Below are 9,007 nucleotides of genomic sequence, written 5' to 3'. Positions count from 1 at the left end.
CTAAGTTAAGAATTTCCTTTATGTATGTAGAAGCGTATTTATGTATATATGAAGATACGTATGGGTGTAGGCATGTATGTATTGAGATATGGATGTATGCACGAGTATATGAAGTATGATTTTGGATACGTTAAGTGTTAATGATATTAATTATGTACCTGGAAAACGAAGATTTATGCAGGTACATTATTGAAGACTCACAAGGGAATGGATACGCTAATGATATGCTTAAAGTTAGAGAGAAAGCTGAATGGAAAGTGTACATGTATTGAGTCTTGTTTATGTATTGTATACTAATGTGATGAATGTATGTGGTGAGTGCAGGTTGTACGAATCACGAGTCATGAGGATCATCAAGGGATAGAGATCGAGGATCGAGTCACTAGTGAGATTGTACGGGAACGTTGATGTATATAATGTAGTAAACATAAGCTATGTTTTTACTTAGTAAATAAGTCGATTGATGGATTTATGTGGAAGAGTTATGTTAAAGTTAATTTTTAAGTAAGTCAAGGTAATTATAAGGAAAGAAATTTTATGGTACGTGTTTCCGCTGCGACTTTAGTCAAATACAAAATTAGGGTGTTACACTATTGTGTTTAATCTCAGTGATACAATTGCACATACTTGAGTCTAGACAAGAACTTAGGACAAATTCGGATTATTACTCCTTTTTGTCTTTATTTTCGATTTGATTTTTAATAAGTTTTGGAGCAGGAAAATGCCACCTGTTATATTCCGAGGAAGAGGAAGGGGAAGAAGAGGCCGAGGAGAAATCGTGACACATCACGATCAAGAAGCTGGACCATCTGGTACAAGACATCCTTCGATGACACGGAGCGAAGAGCCACAACGACGAAGAGATCTTTACGAACCAGCGAGGCATTCCACTTCGCACAGCTCGACGCCATCCTACCGGCACTCCTTTGGGCCAGATTCAGAAAATGATCCCAATAACCCACAACCTTCCTTCATACCTCTACAACGTTCGGTTTCGCACCGGAATTATGACGACCCTACTCCATACTACATAGGTCAGTTTAATCCGGCTGACTACATACAGGAACCTTCAGGTTTTGTTCAACTAGGGCCACAAGACCATTTTTCTGAAGATCCCATGGAGGAAGATGAGGATCCCACTGAACCAGCTCGTGGTACGCCCACGCATCCGATAGAAGTTTCTGATGGGTCATCCTTCCATGGAACGCCCTATCAAGGACCTGACAGTTTCCAAGCGATGTTTGACCGACATGAATGGTACTACACGCCATCTCAACAAACATCTCAACAACCGAGACATCCACAGGATCCCTCTGAGGATTCACGCTTGAGGCAGTTACACCACCACCTCCGCCACCGGCACAACCAGTAATACCTGATCCGCCGAGGCGTAGGAGGACAAATGCTCGTATGTCTACACGAGGAGGAGGGGGTATCCACTTCAGCACTCCTCGACATTCTAGTAGTAGCCACTACCCGCCGCTACAAGAAGAAGGACCTTCAAGTCCTATACAAGAAGCGAACTCCGCACCAGCTGCACGAAATTCGCCACCATTTGGGTATGACCAACCCATACCTGCTTATACGGGTCCAACGGCTTACAACCCGTTCGAACCATCACAAGCACAATACAATTACGGCTATGAGCGCGACCCATATGTGGTGTCGGCTAGATATAATGCGCGCTACCCTGACGGAGCACATGGAAACATGGGACCACCGGACTACTCAGCTCATGGGTATCCAATACCTCCCAGACCTCCAGTTCCGCATCAAGCGCCGCAACCACGTTTTTCTCCTCCTGAACAGGAAGAAATACTCCATCGACTAGATCGTGTGGAGAGAGAGTTCGAGGAAGAAAAGAAAAGCCACCGAGGATTTCTCAAGGGCTTGGCGAACCTACTAAAGGGCAAAAAGAAGAAACGTGACCATTAGCCCTTAATAGTAGTACTACTGTAATTTCTACTTTGAAATAAGTCCCTGCGTGGACAACTTATCATATTTCAGTCCCTACGTGGACTTATCTTTAGTCCTTGCATGGACACCTATCTTGTATTAGTCCATGCGTGGACTTGTCACTTATTTTAAAAACCTCTATGAAGGTATGTATTATTTGAAAGACCCGTTTAGGGCAATATGTAATTGTATTTGAGATTTTGGAATGTATGTTATGAGTTTTGTTTTAATATATATAAAATAAATCAAAACCATTCCTTTTATATTGATCTGCCTAAATAAAGAATCTTAAAAGGTGAAACCTAGCTTGGGGTCTGTTAAGATCTAGTCAAGATGGTACGACCTAATTGAAAAGATTCTGATTCCCTGTTAACCTCTGTACGCATGTTAACATTCATGGCAGATGTGATTCGTTAAAATCACGCACGTCATTCTTATACAATAATCCTTTAAGGGTTTCAAAACCCAACTAAATGATTTATAAATCGCGGGTTAAATCACCAATAAAGGTGGCCAGAATTATAAAAACATCCATTAGTGATGTAGTGCCTACGGGCCAGTATTATTAAAACATCCATTAGTGATGCAGTGCCTACGGGCCAGAATTATTAAAACATCCATTAGTGATGTAGTGCCTACGGGCCAGTATTATTAAAACATCCATTAGTGATGCAGTGCCTACGGGCCAGAATTATTAAAACATCCATTAGTGATGTAGTGCCTACGGGCCAGTATTATTAAAACATCCATTAGTGATGTAGTGCCTACGGGCCAATATTATTAAAACATCCATTAGTGATGTAGTGCCTACGGGCCAACCATATTAAGACATCCATTAGAGGTGTAGTGCCTATGGGCCATAATAATTGTCTTATAAAGACAAAAGGCAGTGGTAGTCTATGACTCTCTGTCAGAAAGAGATAAAAGAACTACGGTTCAACTCTCTATGCCTTTGATTCTCTGAAATCTCGGCTAACATTATAAAACATCATCATGATTAGGCTTTATGCCGCCAATACTATTTATATAGTTAAAATAGGATATATTCAAATCCTAATATTTAATGAAATAAAAAGTTAACCAAATATGGTCTCTGTACCATGGTTGACAAATTGTCATAAAAGACAATCATATAATAATCTCCTAAATTAAAATTTTGTTATCTTCTGTAACAGATTCAAGTTACAATGGCGGATCCCAATGGAGAGAACAGCCACACAAACGAAGATGACTATGACAATGCGTCAGTGCATTTGACAGGCGCACAACTGAAGGCTCTGATTGACAATGCTGTCCAGGCAGCTATTGATCGTCAAAATACTGAGTCTCAAGGCAGAACTGTGTCAAAACCACCCTCTAAACCAAAGACACACTCCAAACCACCCTCTGAACCCAAGAAAGATGACGACAAGCACTCGTCTACTGAGCACAGCGTTCATCGCGATAGAGAATATACTGATGCGTCTAGTGCTAAGGGTTGCACCTACAAATACTTTGTATCATGTAAGCCCCGTGAATTTACAGGGGAGAAAGGTGCGGTTGATTGTATCACCTGGCTGGACGAGATGGACACGATTGTGGACATCAGCGGGTGCGCTGAGAGGGACGTGGTTAAGTTTGTGTCCCAGTCATTCAAGGGCGAGGCCCTGGCGTGGTGGAGAGCTCTGGTGCAGGCTTCAGGTAAGTCTGCCTTGTACAAAATGTCATGGGGGGAGTTTATTACCCTCATAAAAGAAAACTACTGCCCTCAGCACGAGGTTGAGAAGATTGAGGCAGATTTTGTCTCACTAGTGATGACAAACCTGGATTGTCAAGCATACCTGACAAGTTTTAACACTATGTCACGCCTGGTGCCATATCTTGTGACACCAGAACCTAGAAGGATTGCCCGTTTCATTGGGGGCTTAGAGCCGGCGATCAAGGCCAGCGTAAAGGCCTCTAGGCCAACGACCTTCAGGTCAGTTACTGACCTCTCCTTGTCTCTTACACTTGATGCTGTCCGTCTGAGGGCACAAAGGAGCAAGGAGGCTGAAAAGCGAAAGCGTGAGGATGAAATCTCACGAAAGTCTGGGAAAAAGCACCGTGGAAACGGTGAAGGCAAGAGAGGGTCGGAGGCAAAGAAGGAGGTGCAAGCTGATGGAAGACCTCACTGCAAGGTCTGCAAGAAACCTCACTCCGGGAAGTGTAGGTTTGCGTCTGGTTCACAGTCGCAACAAAAGACTCCATCCTGTGGGCTATGCAAGTCCAAGGATCATAAGACAGTGGAGTGCAAAAAGATAAAGGATGCAACCTGCTATAATTGTAATGAGAAGGGGCATATAAAGAGTAATTGCCCGAAGTATGCCAAGAAGGCGGAAGAGACGAAGAAGTCGAATGCGAGAGTTTTTCGCTTGGATGCAAAGGAAGCGGTTAAGGACGACAATGTGCTTACAGGTACTTTTCTCGTAAATAATATATTTGCAAGAGTACTGTTCGATTCTGGCGCTGATAAATCCTTTGTAGACCAGAAATTTTGCCAACTACTAAATATGCCAATCAAAACCCTTGACGTGAAATACGAAGTAGAGTTAGCAGACGGCACGATAGAAACCGTCTCTACTGTTCTAGAGGGATGTGAAATGTCCATTAGGAACCATTCTTTTCCTTTATCTCTACTTCCTTTCAAACTTGCGGGTTTTGATATCGTGCTAGGCATGGACTGGTTATCCCATAACCAGGCCCAAATCATTTGCGGCAAGAGGCAAATAGTCTTAAAGACTCCGAGTGGTGAATCTCTTACCATTCGAGGGGATACGCATTACGGATTGCCCGAAGACGTATCTATGCTGAAAGCTTCAAGGTGTTTGAACAGAGGCTGTGTAATTTACATGGCTCAGGTGATAATTGAAGAACCAAAGCCGAAGATCGAGGATCTTCCAGTCATTTCTGAATACCCCGAGGTTTTTCCTGAAGAACTACCTGGTTTGCCACCAGATAGACAAGTGGAGTTCAGAATTGACATCATTCCTGGAGCAGCTCCGATAGCAAGAGCACCTTACAGATTAGCGCCAACGGAAATGAAAGAACTGAGGACCCAGTTGGATGAACTGCTGGCGAAAGGTTTTATCAGACCTAGTTCATCTCCCTGGGGAGCTCCTGTCCTATTTGTAAAGAAGAAGGACGGATCGATGCGGTTGTGCATCGACTATAGAGAACTGAATAAAGTTACCATAAAGAATAGATATCCTTTACCAAGGATCGATGATCTGTTCGATCAGCTGCAAGGAGCAAGCTACTTTTCCAAGATCGACTTAAGGTCGGGTTATCATCAACTAAGGGTCAGAGATGAAGATGTACACAAGACTGCATTTAGGACTCGCTATGGTCATTACGAGTTCCTAGTGATGCCTTTTGGGCTCACGAATGCACCGGCTGCGTTCATGGATCTCATGAACCGCGTTTGCAAGCCGTATTTAGATAAATTCGTCATAGTCTTCATAGACGATATCCTGATCTATTCTAAAAGCCAAGATGACCACGAGAAGCATCTCCGTTGCATTCTCGAATTACTACAGCGTGAGAAACTCTACGCCAAATTCTCGAAATGTGAATTCTGGCTACGAGAAGTTCAGTTTTTAGGTCACGTTGTGAGTGAGCGTGGTATCCAAGTGGATCCCGCTAAGGTAGAGGCAGTCATGAACTGGCAAGAGCCAAAGACGCCTACCGAAATCCGTAGCTTCCTGGGGTTAGCAGGATACTACCGGAGATTTATTGAAAATTTTTCAAGGATTGCTGCGCCCTTGACTTCTTTGACCAAGAAGAAAAAAAAGTACATTTGGGGCCCAAAGCAGCAAGAGTCCTTCGAAATACTGAAGCAAAAGCTGAGCAACGCACCTGTGTTGACCTTACCTGAGGGTACAGATGAATTCGTAGTTTACTGCGATGCATCACACACGGGCATGGGGTGTGTGCTTATGCAGAAGGGCAAGGTGATTGCCTATGCTTCAAGGCAATTAAAGGTGCATGAAAAGAATTACACCACCCATGATTTGGAGTTGGGTGCCGTTGTATTTGCACTTAAGTTGTGGAGGCACTACCTTTATGGCATTAAATTTGTGATTTATTCTGATCACAAAAGCCTCCAGCACCTGTTCAACCAGAAAGAGTTAAACATGAGGCAACGCCGTTGGATGGAAACCCTGAATGATTATGACTGCGAAATCAGGTACCATCCCGGCAAGGCAAATGTAGTCGCCGATGCCTTGAGCAGGAAAGAAAGGGTAAAACCCATTCGAATCTATGCCAAGAGCATTGAGGTTAAAAATAATTTAATGGAAAGGATATTAGCTGCGCAGCGTGAGGCTGTGTTGGAAGCTAATTATCCTAATGAAAAGCTGGGAGTAACTGAGGAGCAGTTGACTCTTAGCAAGGATGGAATTCTTAGACTGAACGGACGTATATGGGTTCCGATATATGGAGGACTACGAGATGTTGTTCTCCAGGAAGCCCATAGTTCCAAATACTCAGTCCATCCTGGTGCTGATAAAATGTACCAAGACTTAAAGGCAAATTATTGGTGGATAGGCTTGAAAAAGTCTGTAGCCGCCCATGTAGCAAAGTGCTTGACTTGTGCTCAAGTCAAAGCCGAGCACCAAAAGCCGTCTGGCTTGCTACAACAGCCTGAACTTCCCGAGTGGAAGTGGGAATGCGTAACTATGGACTTCATAACCAAGTTACCCAAAACCAGGAAAGGAAACGATACAATATGGGTCATAGTTGATAGGCTGACTAAATCAGCTCATTTTCTACCCATCAAGGAGACGTATAGCTCCGATATGTTAGCCCAACTATATGTTGATAAGATTGTAGCCTTACACGGCATACCTGTGTCTATTATCTCCGACAGGGATACTAGATACACATCTCATTTCTGGAAAAGTTTCCAGCAATCTTTGGGCACGCGTTTAAACTTTAGTACGGCTTACCATCCACAGACGGACGGTCAAAGTGAGCGTACTATCCAAACGCTAGAAGACATGCTTCGTGCATGTGCGATCGATCTAGGTGGTAATTGGGATAAAAACCTACCCCTGATCGAATTCTCCTACAATAATAGCTACCACACCAGCATAAAGGCTGCGCCTTTTGAGGCATTATATGGTAGGAAATGCAGATCGCCTGTTTGTTGGGCGGAAGTAGGAGAGGTCCAATTATCGGGACCAGAGATTGTTTTCCAGACAACGGACAAGATTGTCCAGATCCGGGAACGTCTCAAGGCTGCCCGTGATAGGCAGAAGAGCTACGCTGATCCAAAGCGTAAGGATTTTCACTTCGAAGTGGGTGAGAAGGTATTACTTAAGGTATCACCCTGGAAGGGGGTGATGCGTTTCGGCAAGAAAGGCAAACTGAGTCCGAGATACATAGGACCTTTTGAGGTCATTGAACGAGTCGGATCAGTCGCCTATAAGTTGAACTTGCCTGAAGAGCTCAATGGAATTCACAATGTGTTCCACATCTGCAATCTCAAAAAGTGCTTCGCCGACGAATCGTTGGTGATTCCACACACAGATGTGCATATAGATGAGAGCTTAAAGTTCATAGAAAAACCTTTGTCGATTGAAGATCGACAGGTGAAGAAGCTTCGCAGAAAGCACGTACCGATTGTAAAAGTCAAATGGGATGCTCGTAGAGGTCCTGAATATACGTGGGAAGTCGAAGCTACAATGAAAGAAAAATACCCCTATTTATTTGAGTAAATCTCGGGTCGAGATTTATTTTAAGGGGGTGAGGATGTAACACCTCGAAATTTTGTGTCCAATGATGTGTTAACACGTGTCATTTGTTTACACGTGGCATCTATAATAAATAAAGGACTAATTTTGACAAACCTTGAAAGTATATAAATTCGAGGGTTATAAATGTCAACAAGGGTAAATATACTGTATAGTATCCCTAAATAATGCTTAAACCTTCAAACGAATAAATTATAGATCGTACAGAAACAAAACGCGGAAGAAAGTGAGAGATTACAAACTACAGGGGTTAACTGTGTCAACATGTTTAATAATACCTCTGAGTGACCCTTTAACGTTCCAAAGACTTTGTAACGGTATTATACCCTCACTAAAATAACATATATGAATTTCGCGAAGTTTCGATATGAAACGAGAAAGTTACGATCGAATTCGTAGAAGAAGGGTTAAAAGCGTCAACAGTGAAAGTTAAGGCTTTCCAATATAATTAATAAATAAACCGGGGACTTAATAATGCGGGTAAATAACACGAGGCCCCTATCGGTAAATAACCGAGGGCCAAACCGCAAAGTTACCCCTTCAAAACCGAAAGGTCGGGTAAATCATTACGAAAGATTTCGTTATTAATGGCCAGATTCTGCAATCATAACAAAAGATTTAAAAATTCTGAAATCTTAACCTCTCGCGACCCGCGTGAAGGTTATGTTTAAGTTGAGGCGGGCCGCGAGCCACCTCAAATACGCGTTTGATCCTTTAAACTCAAGCGACCCGCGTTAAAGTGCATGGGAACTCCCATGCGGGCCGCGTAAAGTGCCCAGATGCAGAATTGTTGTAACTACTTGGCCTTTGGACCATTTGAACGACCAAACACCAATTAATGGGGCATGGGCACCCTATACTCGACCCATAACCCTCTAATACACCTGCCATTCATCCAAGGGCACTTGTAGAGTTGTGTGTAATGATCTTGGAGCTTGGTTTGCACTATAAATAGCAATGTTGTAGTTACAACATTCACACAACTTAAAACACAACTACTGATCATTCTAAGAAGCTCCAAGCATCTTTCTCTGCTCCATAAGCAAGAACACAACTTCTGTAAGTGATCTAACCCTTTGTGGTGTCACATTTCCTTAGTAAATGGCTAAGAACCAAACCGTCGTAACTACGGTTTGACTTTACAATAAATCAGTAATGGTTCAGTCTTATGACGAATCAAAAGTGGTTATGAGTTGGTATTTACGTGGGTAATAAACCTCTAAAATGGTTCCCCCTGATCACCACTCTAACTATGTCAAATGTCGAGTCAAACGTGCGGT

Source organism: Helianthus annuus, chromosome 3 (genome assembly GCF_002127325.2).
Source record: "Helianthus annuus cultivar XRQ/B chromosome 3, HanXRQr2.0-SUNRISE, whole genome shotgun sequence".
NCBI lineage: Eukaryota > Viridiplantae > Streptophyta > Magnoliopsida > Asterales > Asteraceae > Helianthus > Helianthus annuus.
This window is presented reverse-complemented; position numbering follows the sequence as displayed.